The sequence below is a fragment of the Gracilinanus agilis genome, chromosome 5 (assembly GCF_016433145.1).
Source record: "Gracilinanus agilis isolate LMUSP501 chromosome 5, AgileGrace, whole genome shotgun sequence".
In the NCBI taxonomy this organism is placed as follows: domain Eukaryota; kingdom Metazoa; phylum Chordata; class Mammalia; order Didelphimorphia; family Didelphidae; genus Gracilinanus; species Gracilinanus agilis.
Window position 1 is genome coordinate 280,572,954 of NC_058134.1, and position 18,602 is coordinate 280,591,555.

An 18,602-nucleotide genomic window follows, 5' to 3' on the forward strand; every position below is an offset into this window, starting at 1 on the left:
CTCAGTTCATGATTATTATCCTCAAGTCTGATCCAGTTGCCTCAAATACTTTATCCCCTATTCCTTCTACTTTCTATGATACATAGGTTGGTGAATACACTTGAGCAGTCTTCTTCCTCTCTCATTCTTTTTAGTCTAAAGCTCTTTGGATTAGATTTGTAAGACATCTGGCAAATACATTCTAACTAAAGTTTGATAATTGTATTCCATTCCTGGCCAGGAATCTGTCACCCCTATAATTTAAGTCATGGTTGAGAAATTCAAATCCCCTTCTCAGACACAACCTTCTTAGCCAACTGTTCACTTACCAAATCTTTTCTTTTTTTTTTTCTTCTGGTATCTTTTGCTTTCAGTGGGCAGCAATGAGGAAATACCATCTGTGCCCCTATGACCTATAGTTTGACACACAAAATTTCATAATCTTCTGAAAATGCTTCTTAGGTTACTTCTGGAAGCATTATTTGTCCCCATATGAATCAGCAGAAGTAGGCAATAGTTTTCTATGTTTAAAAGTTTGAAATGGTTTCTGGTAATGTCTTAGGTGAATGGCCTGAGAAGAGAAATGATTTCTCTTTTGATAGTATCAAGTCAAAAAATAGCCCTACATCTAAGTAAGGAATTACCAAAAATGAATATTCTTTAATTCTTCCCCTTCCTTTGGAGAAGAAGTTTCAGCTGAATGGTGAGATTAAGAGACTAGATTTTCAGAGGGTGAGAAGTTAATATAGGCAACTTCTTTCTAGGTGTTGGGCTGTGAAGAGAGACAGAGAACAAAGCTTCAGGAGATGATAGAGAAATGGGAAGGTGTTTTAAGAATGGAAAGACCTGTGTATTTTTGTAGGAAGAAGAGAACAAGCCAGCTCAGAAGGAGAGACTGAAAAGGAGAGAGAATAAGGGAATAATCAAGAAGCCGATTTATCCAGGAGACATAAAAAGATGGGATCATGGACATGAGCTGAAGCACTAAATTTGGCAGAGAAGAAGGTCATCTCCATCTCAGAGAATGAACCAAAATAGAAGAGAAGTTGAGCTACTTCAGAGGGGTTTTGAGGTGTGAATTAAGGAAAGGGTAATAAGAAGCAAGGCCACCTGCTGAAGGAGAGAAAGATGTGATTTTGGAGACTTCAGTAAAGAAGTTTTATTGTGTTGAAAAATGGATTTTTTGAGAGAACACAATTAACTCCATTCTGTCCTATATTGCTATTATATTTCTTTGCCTTTCTGATTGATGCATCTTTGGCAAGTAATGAGTGTTTCCTTTGATACCCTCATTTCCCCTATTACAAAAGAAAGGTCATAGGACTTTGAATAGTTCCAGAAAATCCTCCCTTTATCATATCTAATAAAGCATGTACTGGTTACTCCCTCATAAAGAGTTGAGGCTGGGGTATATGTGTGCTGCCATCTTATGCAGACTAGCTATTATATTGTTGTTGTTTAATAATTTTCAGTCCTGTTAGTCTTTGTGACCCCATTTGGGGTTTTCTTGGGAAAAAGACTGGAGTGATTTGTCATTTCCTTCTCCAGTTCATTTTAACAGATGAGGGAAGAGAGGCAAAAAAAATATTAAATGACTTGTCCAGAGTTTCTCGGCTAGTAAATGTCCTAAGTCAGATTTGAACTAAAGAAGATAAGTCTTCCTGACTTCAAGCCTGGTACTTTATTCACTGTGCCACTTAGCTGCCCCAGATGCCATATACTTAGTCTAAACCAGTGATTCCCAAAGTGGGCACTACTGCCCCCTGGTGGGTGCTGCAACAATCCAGGAAAGTGGCGATGGCCACAGGTGCATTTATCTTTCCTATTAATTGCTATTAAAATTTAAGAAAAATAATTAAAATTTAAAAATTAAAAAAAATAAGTAATATTTTTTCTGGAAAGGGGACAGTAGGCCAAAAATGTTTGGGAACCACTGGTCTAAACAAAGTTTTAGAATGGAGCCACTCAGACTGACTCAGCCCCTGTGGTGCTGTCCATACTCATGATGCAGTACCATAATCAGGCATCTATAGCTGCTCTTGCTTCAACTGCACCATCCCAATTTCTGTTGTTTATAATTTGGGGGCTGCATGAGAATCAGTTCTTTGAATTGCAAAGAAGCACTGTAAACAAGAGCAACACAAAAACCCTTTGAGGAACCCAAAAGAAAACCTACAAAGCCACAAGAGATTTGGGAGCTAAAAGGTTAGCCATTCCCATGAGGACAAAGCTTCCTTCCCATCTTTCTAGAACTTGTTCTAGGCATTCCGAACCAAGTCCACATGGGTACGAATGTAGTCAAAGTTGTCAGAAACTCAGGTGTAGCCCTCCTGAATGATGAGAATGCATATCTCTCCCCTCTATGCCAGTTGGAAATCTAGAGCCAGTCTATTTTGCAAGGCCACAGTCCTAGGCATGTGAACCTCAGTATTATGGTCCTCCACTTTGTTTATGGTTTCATTAACAAATATCTGCAAAAATGTGTTCAGGAGTGCCAGGCTGCATTGGGTCTCATTCATGGATAATAAAATGGCAAGGACACACTCCAGCTCACTCACTAAAAGGGGTAATGTAGCAGAAACTTGGATATTTGCAAACTTGTTTCACAAGTGCTAAGAGGCAGGATAGGTATGGGCTGAAGGCCAAAGAGCACATTCTCCAACCCACACCTACCCATTCACATTGAGGGAAGCCAGAAATATGCTTTTTTTTTGTTATACAGGAAATAAAATACTTGTGGGGTCTGACTTGGAGAATGAGCCCTTATATCTCAAAATTATCACATAGATATTTCAAAACTGAAAAAAAGATGATTCAAGTTCCTTACAATTATTAATAATATTTTACATGCCTTAATCTAATTTTGAGAATTTATTACTAAAGTATGCTCAAAGCCTGAATTTCCCATTAGAAACATTTAGAAGTGAGTAGTTTATATCCTAATCCTTAGATTTCTAATATTATTTATGATACAATGGCTTTCCAAATTTCACAATACAAGAAAAGTCATATGCCTAAATAACATAAATAACATTATGGATTCTAAAAACATAACACAAAACTTTTTGTCTGTCAAATAATATCAATTCATTTGAATATATTTCTGAATTCTTTTATAAAGAAATCACTGTCTATCCACTTGGCATTCTAATACTAATCATGTTTAAATCCCGGTATAGAGTACTTATATTTGCTAACAATTACATAGTGCTTAACATGTACCTGACACTATGTTAAGCACTTTACAATTATTACCACGTTTGATCCTTACAACAACTCTGTGAGGTGGGTGTTATTATTATTCCATTAACAGATAAGGAAAGCGAGGTAAACAGAGGACATTATTTGCTTAAGGTCACATAGCTAATACATATAAGAGACCAGATTGGAACTCAGATTTTCCTGAGCCATGCATTTTTCAACCAGACTGCCTTAAGGCCAAATAGCAAGTGTATTCTGCATTAAGTTCTAATTTATCAGAATTATCCTAATAGGAGAACACATCTCATTTTAAATGAGATTCCATTATAATTTAGTTTCAAGACAAATTTCAACTAAATCAAATGAAATCTGGATTTACAATCACAAATGCTAATGTTGAAAATCTCAGTTTTCCAGAGGGTCATTAATTGCCAGTATCTCCGATTATAGAACCCACTTTCCAAAATTTGATGTTACTCTTACTTTCCCATAAACCTTTTAGGTTTCTTTAAAATCTCCAGAAGAGACAAATTCTTTGTGATTTTAATCTAATCCCTCTGGAATCTTAGTGAATAATGACTTCAAGTTTATATAATCAGTTCCTTGAACACTCTGGGATGGGGGGGTTGGGGCTTAGATAATAACAAAAGGCAATATATAATTTAAGAGAGCAGAGCTAATTTTTCCCCAAGGCACCTGTTATTCTTTTCAGTTTTAACACTGGGAAGCCCTCAAGAAATACCTCAAGTTTTCAACCACCCTCTTCTCCAGTCATTGGGAATGTTCATCCTCATAATCAACAGGATACAAACTATTCCAAGTTCACAATAATTACTGGTCAAGGTTAAGGTGAGAGAGCTGCTCTACATGGCAGTTGAATGGTTAGGTTGGGGTTTAAATTAACTTGGTGGTTGTAATATCCTTTGCCATTCTGATGGCATATCCTGCAGTCTCTTTTAAAGTACTCCTTCTTTCTCCCCATACCTTCTAAATCTCTCTTTCTGGTTCTTTTCCCCTTTTCCTATGTTTTTCTGCAATGCTCCCTTCAAGGCAGCCACCAAAATTTTTGCTTAGTGAACCTGTTCATCCTTCTCTTTCTTAAGTTCTTTCTTCTTTTCCCCTTCAAATATACATGACACAATTCTCCTGAGTCCACTAAGAACTTTCTCACTTTAGTCAGGGCAGAATTTATGACTGGTTAATATAAGCTGGAACAATTGCTTTTTTTTTAGATCACACTAATTTGTCGCCACAATATAATGTCTCCTGTTTGAAAGGAAACATGTTCTCTTTTCTGATTTTCCTTGAAAAATAATTGCTATGAAATCCAGATTATATGATGGTCATTTGGGTTTTGGATTTGCACCTATAATGAACATGGTAATGTCACCAGAAAAACAATAATTAATACTTAATCTTGGAGTGTGATTTTTAGAATTATAAGATGTAACTTTGTGATTTATTCAGAATTTAGTACCTGGCAAAAGTCTGCACATGTAACCAGATTAAGAATGTAGTCCCAGGATAATACCTGAGTTATAATTTAAAGTATGTATATTGTTAGAATAATTTTAAGTGTGTGTTATCATGTTAATCCATTCTGTCTATTTGATAATGTAATCTAAGCAAGCTAGTTCATGTAGAAAGTTACAGAAAACAGGTCATCCAAGAGTCACTGAGGTCCAGAGACCCAGTAAGTTCAGACATCTAACAAGTCTGAAAATGGTCTCTGAGATCTTTTGGAGACCTTTTGTGGTTGGGGGGGAGATGGGAATCTGATATGAAACTATAAAATCATGTGTGATTTTCAAAATGGGGTCTGAAGTTTTGAACTGGAGGGAAACATGCAGACTTCTGGCCCTGTGATTTCTCTGTCACAGTAAAGCCATATCTTTACTCAGAGGGGTCTCTTAGCATCTTATTTTTATAGTAATACATGACAGTCTTGGTTTAAAAGTCCCCTACCACCACACCAATAATCCATTTGCCTTTGTTCTAGATTTTAGTCTGGTTTTTAACATGAGCAGTTAATAATAACCAAAGATCCCATAGTTATTTGACCACATTTATTTCTTGATATTATCTAAGTACCAAGTCCAGTCCCTGCTGAGATCTAAAACTGAAGGTTTGGATGTTCTGGATTTTACAGGCAGTATTCCTTTGTCACAAACTCTTTTTTTAAACCCTTATCTTCCATCTTGGCATCCATACAATGTAAGGGCTAGGCAATGGGAGTTAAGTGACTTGCCCAGGGTCACACAGCTAGGAAATGTCTGAGGCCAGATTTGAACCTAGGACCTCCCGTCTCTAGGCCTGGCTCTCAATCCACCACCTGGCTCTCAATCAAAGCCACCCAGCTGCCCTCTATCACAAACTTTTAAGAACTTACCTAAGAAGTCAGAAGGAGGGATTTTTGCCAATCCATATGGATACTTGTTTTCCTCTGCCTTGTGGCAACTTAATATTGCGCAAGATCATATGCTGACTATTGTCTTTTTTCTGGATACATGCTGCTAATTTTCTTAGTATACAAATGGGAAGGAATCAATCTCAGGTTTGGGACCTATTTCTCCCTATCTTTCTTGAGTTTGGGGAATTTAATTCTCTGACCTCTTTATGGCCAAGAGTCCACTCCAGTCTCTGATAGGACAAAGGTCTGAATACCAGCAGTAGAATCAGAGTAGACTCACCTAGTAATAATCACTCAAGTGAAGGGCCCTTTTGGCTGGCTCGCCAAATTTATTAAAATAAATCTTGGTTTAGGGCTTACTCTAGTTAAATAAGGCAAACTCAGAAAATAAAACAAAAGAGTTTATTTAGCTTACCAAAGCATCTTTCAGTTGGAGTTCAGGATAGCCCCCAATCAAACTGCATGCTGCTTTTTATAGCCAGGAATAAACAACTTCCATAAAAGGGCAAAAGTATTTTGATAGGTACAGGAGATGGGATTAGTGCCACCTCAGCAGCTCCCTCATTATACTATGATAAGGAGATAGGGTATACATATGCACTGCCCTCTCCTACTGGCTAGCTGCAATGGACTCAAAGTGAAAACAAGCTTTTAAAATTAGAGTTACAGAGAGTGACTCAGCCAAAATAATTGATTTTTTTCCATAGCCACAAGATTACATTTTTATTGTTGCTGCTACTGATATTCCTCCTCCTCCTGATATTACTACTACCTCTACCACCTCTAGCACTACTACCACCACCATTAATACTACCACTATCACTACCATCACTACCACTAAAATTACCCCTACCAACACCACTACTACCATTTCTACTACCATTACCATGACCACTATCACAACTAACATCACTACCATGACCACTACCTCTACCACTTCTACCACTACTCCTACCATCAACGCCACCATAGAGGTAGTGATAATAGTGGCAGTAGTGGTAATAGTAGTGCTAGCAATGGTAGGGGTAGTGATGGTAGTGGTAATAATGGTATTGGTAGTAGTAGTGGTAATGGTAGAGGAAGTAGTAGTAGTAATTATTTATTTATTATTATTATTATTCCTATTGACTCCCAGAGGAGCATAGGGTCGCAACCATCTCACGCCAATGGACTCTGTTCTGGGCAACTTCCACCAACTGGGCATATCTTTGCCAGGTCTGTTTTGGCCTTCAGACTTTTCTCCTCCCTGGTGGGTTCCATATTTTTTTTCATAGCGTCCTGACTGATGGGATACTGAATTGTTCTTTCCCAGAGTCTGGTATTGGAGATTTTTTCAGGCCATCTGATGTTCAAGATTTGACGTAGGCCTGGAGTTTGTTGGCTTTTGCCAGCACGCGTCGTGGACTCTGTTGGAGAGCAATCTTCCAGACTAGGCGATCGTTGGTTTTGTTGGTTTAATGAGGTTGCAGTTTCTATAGCAAGCCACTATAACAACTATTGCTACAACTATTAGTAGTAGTAGTAATAGGGTAGTAATAATAGTTGTAGCAATAGTTGTTATAATGGTGGTGATAGTAGGGGTGTTAGTGGTGGTAATGATGATATTGGTAGTGGCCATTGTAGTGTTATTGTTATTGGTGGTGACGGTGGTGGTAGTCATAGTGGTAGTAATGATGCTTACAGAAGTGAGGGATTGTTGGTAGTGGTAGTAGTTAACTATTATTGCTTATCTGCAAAGATTAATATTGTATGCATTCAAAATCATTCCTATACCAAAGAGACCACCAAGGTTGCTCCCCATGTCCTCCCTCTGATCTAACACATCTCATTCCATAATATCCTTTATTACATGGCTTGAACAGATATGGAGCCCTTATCTAATATTGCTATTGACATAATCATTGATATGGGAACAGGGAAATAGACCAGGTGGTAGCCTGAATCTGGGCCACTTCCCTCCAGCAAGGATGTTCAGTGGGGACACTGATGGGCAGAATGTCTCCTAATGTTCTTGGTGGATCAGACACAAATTAGGCCTGACTGAGGAAAATGGGACAGAATCCAATAGTATCCATTGAGAAGAGAGCATGGTCACAGGATAAGGGACTTAATGTTGTAAAAAGGAAGAAGAGAAGAAAGGGAAAAATACTTTGGCAATGAGGCACTGTCTCCTTTCAGGAGGGAACAGGTTGAAAGCTTCTTTTTGTGTTCCTGGTTATAATCACTGTCTGCCTTGCCAACAATAACAGAGAAATCAAAGTTCTAAATTCCCAATATCAACATATATACCAGCTCATAGCACTATTGCTCCAAGCTATCTTAGAGTGATTAGTGTTCTAAACAAGTTTGTACTTAAAAGCCACTATGACCAAAACTCAGTTGACCACACAGAAACTCTGGCAAGCTGGGCATTTGGTACTTCAGAAAATGGTTCTCTAACAAACACAAGCCAGGACCTACCAACCACATTCTTTACCTGAATGGATATACTTTAAACACACAGGCCTTTATTTCCCTTTGCTGTATGGCCCAATTAGAAGTGTCACCAGAGTGAATTGTTGGACTAAACTCGTCTGAAGTTGCAGATAAGTCACCACCACTGCCATCACCACCACTTCCTCCTCTTCTTTCTCTTCCTCCCTAATAGAAATATATTGCTGGTGTACTGGGGAAAAATACTAAATTTGATATAATGAGATTTGAATTCAAGTCTTTTCTTATTGGGGATGTGGCTTTCAAAATTTCTGTACTACATAAACATTTGAAATTTCAGCTTTAATTTATTTATAATATGAGAAGGATGGACTAGGGGACTTCTTTATCCCTTTTAGCTTTAAAGCCTATGATTCTATGTCCCCAAAATATAAAGTTTGGAAGGATTCAGATCTTATATCCCCCACCGATAAAATCTCAGACAGGTTGAAGTAATGCAGCATTTGTTCTTTTATGTATTTCTTCAACATTGTCCAAAGGTTATTGAAAACTTCGCAATTATCAAATTCTTTCATATGTTTGAGGCCATCTGGACTATTGAAAATTACTGGGCTGTATTCAAGTGAGCAATTTTTCTAGAAATTCAAACATGATATTTAAAGATTGACTTGGGAGGATCCCATTCCTGTAAGACCACAAATACAAGACTAGTTCCACTCATTTGGGTCAGCTTGTGCTAAGGCCAGACTCACTCACTCACAATAGTACTTCCTGAATATAGATGAGTATTTATGAAAATCCTGATGAAATAGCTATTAGTCGCATTTGGCAGCTTTGAGATTTGAGAGCTAAGCTGTACAATAAATACTGAATTAACTGGGCAATTGCTCTAATCTGAACTTACCCTTATCCATCCACTAGACAAAATTGTCTGATACAGGCAAAGATCAACTTGTAGGTAGAAATACCACTTGCAATTTAAACATGCATTGGTCCCTAGGCATTATATCTCCTTAGGATCAGATCATATTTCTTACAGTAGACCTAAGATAGTTACCTTATAAACTTCATTTTGAAGAGAGGAAATTGAGAGAAGAAAATGGATGAATTTCCTTTTGCAGATGTTAGATATTATAGATATCCAGTAGATATCCAGTACCTGAAGCCTATATATATATATATATATATATATATATATATATATATATATATATAGAGAGAGAGAGAGAGAGAGAGAGAGAGAGATGATGATGATGATGATGATGATGATGATGATGATGATGATGATGATGAGATGATTTAAGATTTAAGAGTGAGGGGTCAGGTTGAATCATCTGGTTAGCCCTTTCATATCAGTAGCACCTTGATTGGGTCACTTGAGAATAAGGATATAGGTTTTCCATTCTAAACATCCAGAAACTTAATTAGCCTACTAAGAGGTGGTCAAGTGCTGGCCAAGTAAAGTCACAAGAGACTGATTTGTAAACTTAATGCCAATTTATTAATTTACAATGAGAAATAAAACTGTTAAGATGCCTAGAAACTAGCCTTAAGTGGTCAGTGCTATCCCTTCCAGGTAGGAGAGCCCTCCTAGAATACCAATGGAAAATAACATGGCACGTATATATGGAATCAAAAATACGACCAGTGAATTATAAACCCTTGTATAACTCTTTTCCCTTAACCAATTCAACAAATATTTATTAAATATCCACTATGTAAAAAAATGTGAGGAAAGCATGGCCCTTGGAGCCAGGAAGAGCTGTGGGGTGTGTGTGTGTGTGTGTGTGTGTGTGTGTGTGTGTGTGCATGTTTTATATTGTCTCTTCAAAGTGTATATACTTTTCTGTCCACATTCTACATTCTTTTCTATATTCGCAGCACTGGCCATGAAAGTTTCGTCCATGGTACATTGAGTTCTGTAAGTAACACATTAAGAAGAAATTCTGTCCAAGTCAATTAACACAAAACATTATGTGTCACCTCTGACTTTTGCTTGTCATATTCCTTTACACGCTCTATAAACTCCAAATTTGGCAATCCACACTGGGTCCTCATATCATTATCATGAGTTGAGAAGATTATACTTCTTTATGAAATAGGCAGATATATATTAGTTTGATTTCTCACTAAGGGAGAAAACCTTAAGGTAATTTGCATGCTCTGATGCTCCTAGATAACTTAAAAGTTATCTGCCTTTCTTGACATTGATGAAACAAGACTATGCCCACAGGCAATGGCTCAAGGTCAACTTTGGATTTTCTTCTTTGATTTTCCTTCATTGGTTTCCTGTAACTTTATATTAGCACACACACATACAAAGAACATTCTCCTTTTTTTTCTTCCACTGAGTGACCCATCCTAATGAATACTGAGACTGTGTGACTTTCTGAGCAACCAACTCCATCAGACATTTACATGACAGTTCCTAGTGGGTAGGGTAGGGTAGGTAAGAAGACCTCTGGTAATGAACTCTTCTTTCCTATCTATAAAACTGTTGGTCTATTAGTTTTTCTGAGCTCAGAAAATGTTTACCACAAAGGTGGGAGGATACATTGTTTTTATACAAGAAGACAAATCCCAGCAAACAACTAAAAGCATAATTTCCTAAAAAGTACATTGCCTCAAAACCACCTAAAATAAGCATGATAACAACACGTAACTACTGTCTTCTTAAAGTTTACTATTTCTTAATATAAGTAAATGTTAGTTTTGGGTGTATGAGATGAAACCTTGGGGTCCTTTTTATGTGAATTTTTCTTATTACTTTGAGTATTTTTTCTTATGATCGTTCACTATTAATTCTGATCACTTATCTATTGGGGACAGAGTTCTCAGTCTTATATATTTGTGTCAAGCCTGTAGCTTGTGAATGTCAGACTTTAAATATCAGAGATAAATAATGCAAAGATTATTTTCTAAATTATTTTCTTCTGAGTCTAGCTATAATGATTTTATTTGTGAGAAATTTTAACTTTTACATATTTAAAATAGTCCATTTGGGGTTTTTTTATATCTATTTAATTCCTGGTTAAGAATTATTTCCTATTAACTGTTATAAAAGATACAATCTCCAATTCTCTAATTATTTTCAATAGTGTGATTTTTATTATTTTCTTATCCATTTGGACCTTCTTACTAATCATCAATGAGTGAAAACATGCAATATGGATTGAAAGTCAGTCTCAAAAAAATGCTACAAGAATTGTGTTGAAGTCCCTTCTCTGGCATATCTCAGTCTTGCAAAGCTAGGCAAGTTCCCTAACCTTTCAGTTTTCTGAGCAACTTTCTAAGGCTATATGTTACAAAGGAGTTAGCTTAAATTAGTCATTGGAGTTTTTTGTGCAGGAAATCTCCATACCCATGAAATCACAGGTTTAGTCCCTATCCTATCAAGTCTTACTATGTACCAGGATAGTATTGCATCAATAGGTCCTAGAATACAAATTCAAGAGTGAGCTAGTTCCTGCCTTTGAAGAGCACACATTTTACTAGCATGATGCAATATGTTCATAGATAAGTAAATATAGGATTTTTATAAAACAGATACACAGTGGTGGATCAGGTTCTAAAAACTGAGAAAATGAAGGAAAGCCTCTAGTTGGTTCGAGCTTTAAAAGGAGTTAGCCAACTAAGAAGTAGAAGCAAAGAAAGAAAGCATTTTAGGCACAGGGAAATGGAGGGTTTCCTTTTACAAAGTCATAGAGGAGAGAGAGGAAATGTATATGAGGAGCTTCAAAAGTCCAATTTGACATTTGTACAACCCAGTGGAATTGCTTATCGGCTCTGGGAACGAGGAGGGAAAGAAAATGAATCAATATTGTTTGAAAAAATAAATAAATTTAATTTTTTTTATAAAAGAGTCCAACTTGATTACTCTATAAGGGAGATAAAAGTCAGATTATGAATGTCTTTGAATGAAAACAAAGGAATTTATATTTGAACCTAAAGACAAAGAAAAAACATTGAAGCTTCTTGAGCAAGGGAGTAATGGAGTAATGCATTTGGATCCATATTTGGATGTTCAGTTGTTTTTCAATCATATCCAACTCCTAATGACCCCATTTGGGGTTTTCTTGGCAAAGATATTGGAATGCGTTGCCATTTCCTTCTTCAGCTCATTTTATAGATGAGAAAAGAGAGACAAATGTGACTTGCCCAGGGTAACACAGCTTGTATGTGTCTGAGGCCAGATTTGAACTCTGGGAGATGAGTCTTCCTGACTTCCAGTGCTCAATTCATTATGTTACCCAGCTGTCTTGGGATCTATAATTTAGGAATATCAATTTAACAGCTGTGTGGAAGAAACATTAAATAGAAGAGGAAGAATGGATCCTGAGAGGTCAATTTGGAGGCTATTATAATAGTCCAAATGGGACATGATGAGAGAGGACTGGAATAAGACTGATTGTGTATGATTAGAAGAGGAAAGGGAAGGGAAGAAGCATTTATTAAGCTCCCTCTATGTGTAAGACTCTGTGCCAAACTCTTTACTAATATGTCATTTGACCCCTGTCTTGGAGAGAGGGAATGAGATATTTGTATCCCCAGGTCAGGGTTCTAGGCACATGGTAGATGTTTAATAAATGCTTTTCACTTGGCACTATTTTTTAAAAGTCTTCTTTAATTAGCACGAACATGTATATAAATCTTGTGCAGTTCTTGGAAATTTTATTCCCAGGTATTTGAGGCATTTTGTTATTTTAAAATGAATTTGTCTTTCAATATATTTCACCTGGATTTTGCTACCAATGTATAGACATGCAGATGATTTTTTGTGCATTTAATTTGAATCTTGCTATTTTTCTCAAGCCATTAATTGTCTCTAGATTAATTTTGTTGCATTCTCTAGGATTTTTCTAAGTAAATCACCATATCATCTACCAATATAGATTTTACCTCATCTTTGTTTTTGCTTATTTCCTTACTATTAATGGTATAATTAGCATTTCTTATACTATGTTAAATGATTGCAGATAGAGTAGAATGTAAGCTTTTTGTGGGCAAGGAATATTCTCTTTTCATCTCTGAATGCCCAAAAGACTGGCACAGTCCTTTGTTTATTGTAAACAATAAATGTATGTTGAATTGAATTACCTTGCAGCATATTAGTGAATTATTAAGCATTCAAGTACATTTGTTAATTGCCAGACACTAAGTGCTGGGACTTACATAGAAAGGCAAGAACACTAAGTGAGATTATATTCTATTGGGGAAAACATGTTATGAGATACATATATGTTACAGGATACACACAGAGTAAATAGAAGGTGATATTCATGGGGAAGGCACTAGCAACTGGTAGATCAAGAAAGGGCTTCTGTAAACTGTAGAATTTCATGTGAGTATTGAGATAAAGAACCCTTGAAAGGCAGAGCAAATTCCCTAAATTAGGAAATGGAGTAGTATCATTTTGTGAAGAACAATAGATTAGCCCATGTAATTTGGCACATGAAAGGGGAGTAACATATACGAAGCCTAGAAAGGAAGGAAGGAGACAATATATTATGAAGAGACTTCAATTCAAATAGAGAAGTTTAAATATGATCCCAGAGGCAGCAGGGAGACACTGGAGCACATTGAGTAGCGGAAGGAGTGGAGCAGGATTACATTCTTAGACTCATGCTTTAAATAATCATCTCGGCACCTCAGTGGAGGAAGCATTGGAGTTAAGAGGGGAACAAAATAGGGAGATATATTAGAAGGCAAATGCCTGAATAGCATCCAGTTTGAGATATCCAAAAGACTGTTGTTGATGCAGGTGTGGTGCTCAAGAGAAAGACTGGAGTTGGAACTAAAGATCTGGAAGTTTCAGGTAGAAATAATAATTTAATCCATGGGGGCCAGTGAAATCACCATATGTAGTGTGGAAAGAAAAGAGAAGAGGGTCCAGGACAAAGCCTTCAGGTAGGGGGCATGACACAGATGAAGATATAGCAAATGAGACTGGGAACTGCTCTAGAGATAGAATAACCAGGAGAGTTATGTCACAGAAACCTAGAGAAGAGAAGGTATCCAAGAGAAGATAATCAACCTTGTCAATTACTGAAGAGAGGTCAAAAAAAAGATAAGGATTAAGCAAAAACTGTTAGATTTAACAGTTGAGCTCATTGTGAACTTTGGAAAGGGCAGCCTAGTTTGCAGAGGATTTAGAAACAAGAAAAGAGAAGTGAAGATCTCTAGTAGAAATGGCCTTTTTTTTTAATATTTAAAAGACTAAGACCTCTTAAAATACTTTATCAGTCACACAGCTGAAATTTCAGTTACCCTAAATCCACACATTTGTCAACATTTGTCAAAACAAGATCCCAGTCCTTATAGACAAAAGTGAGTCTTGCACAAAGTAAATTATAGCCGGTTTGAGTCCTGATCCGCAGATCCCCACACAGAATACTTCTGGTAGACAAAGAAAGGACACTCCCCTGATATGCCATCAGTTAGGATAATAATTATGAATGTATTCTTTAAAGAAAGGAGTTTAGGGGGCAGCTGGGTAGCTCAGTGGAGTGAGAGTCAGGCCTAGAGACAAGAGGTCCTAGGTTCAAACCCGGCCTCAGCCACTTCCCAGCTGTGTGACCCTGGGCAAGTCACTTGGCCCCCATTGCCCACCCTTACCACTCTTCCACCTATGAGACAATACACCGAAGTACAAGGGTTTTAAAAAAAAAGAAAGGAGTTTAGGCCCTTCCTATCTGGCTCACCTATTTTATTTTTACAGGTGAAAAGTGTCTTCTTCATTTCTGCAGGGTCAGTTATTTCTCTTAATAGATATACACATACATCCATGGAATTGGTATAAAGAAATACACTGTACTAACACAGCTCTTTTCTCATATATATATATATATATCATTCTATCACCTACAAATTTACAGATACAGAAAACGTATACAACTCCAATGCTAATTGCCAAATGGTCAGATCATAATAATGGTCTGAAACAGTGAGGCTGAGTTTGATTCAAAAACATGAATGGATCAAAAGCTTTCAAAAATCCATTTGGACTGGAAGCTAGATACTGTAAGGAATTTATATACCACTCGGTTATTTTTTCCAATAACAACAATGTGCTTGCTCATAGAACAAGCAGTTTGCTATTAATAAATTTAGGAGACAGATCTGTGGTCTGGAGACACATCACTTAAGTTTAACACTAAGGTTCAAAAACCATAGGATCCAAGGCAACAGAGAGGATGGGCTCAAGTCCTAAATGTGTGTGATCAGGTTCCCAAATACTAACATGGAGAGGCTGACTTCTCCAATGTATATTAAAGCTTTTCTGCCACCATTAATTAGATGGAATCTCCCTATACCTTCAATCCAAGTCCCACTGAGGAATTAGGCAGCCCAATGCAAATTAACCTGTCTGATTATCTCTCAATCCTTTGATTCATAGCAACATATATACCCCAATCTCTGCATGTCTACCAAGCCAACTCCACCTGGGATCCCCAAAAAGAGTGTAGGCAGAACCAGGGAGGCAGGAGACAGACAGGCAGGACTTGAAGGACTGCTGAAATGAGTGATAGAGTCAGTTTGGGGAATGGAATAACCTCCACAAGTCCCAGTGATTTTGCCTTTTAGGAATCATGACAATTTTTTTTTTCTTTCAAAAGGATTTTCTCCCCAGGTTTAAAGGCTGGCATCCTAAGGTAGGGGCAGCTGGCACAATGGAAAGCATCGCTCAAATAACGATTTCCACAAGCTGACTTGGGTTGAGATTTCCTCTGCTCCTTTGCTTTCTCCTGCTCCAGTTCTTCCGCTAGGTCACATGTGCAATTTTTACAGGCCTTCCTTCTTGTCCCTTCTCCACATTAAGCTGGATCTGGCTTCTTCAAATCCTTTGGATCCAAGAGTTCATCAGAGTCAACGAGCTCCATGCCATCATCATTCCTGTTACTGACTGAAAGGGTCCACAGCTTGGCAGCAGTAGGGTCCACAGCAGGTTTCTCTGAAATAGCAGTCTTCTTGAAAAGGAAAGTTTAAGCCGAGTAGAAGAGTTTACTTCAAAGTTTGGTTTTTTGCCTGTGACTTGAACAGAGACCAAGCTGTCACTGGTAACCCAGGTGTTCCTGTACTGACTGTACCTCCTCTGGCGTTAAGGACTCCTGCAACTTCTTCACTTCTACAAGCCCAGAACGTTCACTCTGCTTTCATGTACTGAGGTTGTCTCCACATGCTCTTTCAGAAGGACTTGCCCACCTGGTTGAAGGATTCTAGCAATTTCTGCCCAAATCTCAGTGCTATGCATGGTTGTACTTCCTGGAACCAGACGGGACAGAACAACATGGAAGCTGTTTTCTTTGTGAGCGGACTGTAACAGTTGGGGGATTATTTTCCATAGACACGTGACTCATCACCAGCTAGTCCTTGTGGTTTATCCACCAGACCTTTCAGAGCCTCCACTGAAGATGACCTATCCCAGATCACTGCCACCTGCTGCCCAGTTGATGTTCCATACTCTGCCATTGTTGCAATGTCAACAACCGGAAAACCAGGCGCCCGCTCTTTAGCAGCCAGCTCGGCGCCCGCGGCTTCTCGCGAGAACCAGGTCCTAGCGTCCCGGAGACACTGAGGGAGGCTCTTAGATGGGGGAAAGGGGAGGGGACCAAAACGGAAGGGGAAGGGAGAGGAGTGCATGGTACCTGCCTGTGCACACCTGCTGTAGAGATGGCTTTCTAAAGGAGATGCAATAGTAAGGAAATGTCCTTTAATTCCTACGTTTTTTAGAGTTCTGAACAGAAATGAATGCTGTAAATTTTCAAAAGTTTTTTGGTATTTACTTATGTAATCATTTTTATTATTCTTTTACATAATAATTTTGTATCAGTATTTATTAGTGATATTGATTATTGATCCGTAGCTTTAAAAAACTCCATTCTGACTTTGCTACTAGTAGCATTGCAACAAGCCAGGACATTCCTGAAGGACTTATGGGAAAGAATGCTAACCACATTGAGAGAAAGAACTATGGGAGTAGAAAAAGAAAAACATGTGACATTACTTATCATATGTATATGTGGGTATGTGATTTGGAGTTTAGGCTTTAAAAGATCACTGTATATTAAAAATGAATAATATGGAAATAGATATCAAGTTATAACATTTTTCAACTCAGTGGAATTGCTTGTTGGCTTTGGGAGGGGGGACGGAAGAAAGGAGGGAAAGAATATGAATCATGGAAACATGGGAAAATATTTTAAAATAAATTTTAACAAATCTCCATTCTGGTTTTAAGTTTAACATTTCTACATAAAAACAATTTCATGTAGTACTTCCTATGATATTTAAATATTTAATAGCATTCATTTGTAAATTCTTTTAGATAATAAGATTTTTCTTTGGTATTTCCTTTATAGCTTCTGTAGTTTACAAGGGTGGGTTGTTTTGATTTTATGTCTTCCAGGTTTCTTCTTTATAATTTTGGCTGTTAATGTTTTTATAAACATCCATTTCACATCAGTATTGCTAACATATGATTGATTGTGTTTTTCTGATATTTTACTTATTTCTCTTTCATATTTCTCTTAGTAATTTGATTTCCCCTTTTATCATCAGACTGATCAGTTTATCAATTTTTTTCTTATTTTTAAAAAACAGTTCTCTGTTACTTCAACTGTTTTTTCCTCTCAATTTTATATTACTCTTTGGCTTTTCCAAATTTCTACCTTTGACCTTGTTTTAGGAAGTTTTGTATTTCTTTTTTTTTTGCATATTAAATCAGTTTTCTTTTTTCTCTCTTGTATTAGCATACATGCCCCTAAGTATACATTTTCCTATAAAAACTACTTTGGCTGTATCTCATAAAATTTGATGTGATTTGTTATTGATGTTAATCTTGAACATAATTATTTTTTTCTGATTTGTTTTTTGGCATTACTTAGTTTACCATTATTTAGGATCTGAGTCTATTTCTTTTATTCAAAAGATCACAAAGTCCTAAGATAACAAATGTTTGAAAAGACTTAAGAAGGTATTTGCTCCCATTCTCTTATTTTACAGGTAAGAAAAATTAAGCTTAGGGAGCTTGTGTCTTGCCTACATTCATATTGGTAGGCAAGACACAAGCATCACAGGCATGTTCCCATTTTGATTCCCACTTTCTGTAGTTGTGATCTATAAATATATTTTCATAGATCTGGCTTCAGAACAGTATCTTAAGAGTACCACACAATATTTAAAAATAATCATATTCCCAAATATTCCCATTAAATAATCTCCAATGCTCTGTTATATCTAGTTTTTCATTGTTGTATATCTTTTTTTAGACTAAGTCTAAATTGAAGTCATCTCCACATTTCACATAAGCACTAAAGAAAATATTTGTTGAATTGAATTTATTCTTATCCATTCTAAGATAGTTCAAGTATTTAGAATTCAGGCACTATTTCTTATGGAAATCAGATTTTGAAGAGCTTTCAATGTCAGGCTAAGGATTTTGAATTTTATCCTAGAAGTAATAGGAAGCCACTGAAGATTCTGAGTAAGTAAGCTGTATGAAAGCACAGAGAAAAAAGTTATTCCCAAGTATGATTTGTACTGCAAAAAGAGGCACTCAGTTTATACTTAGTCCTGAGAT

The 18,602-nt window shown here is 37.0% G+C and overlaps 1 pseudogene; it reads right to left on the reverse strand.

The window, feature by feature from the left end:
- Positions 1–15,543: 15,543 nt before the first annotated feature.
- On the reverse strand, positions 15,544–16,492 carry LOC123250556 (annotated as a pseudogene).
- Between the last annotated feature and the right edge of the window lie 2,110 nt (positions 16,493–18,602).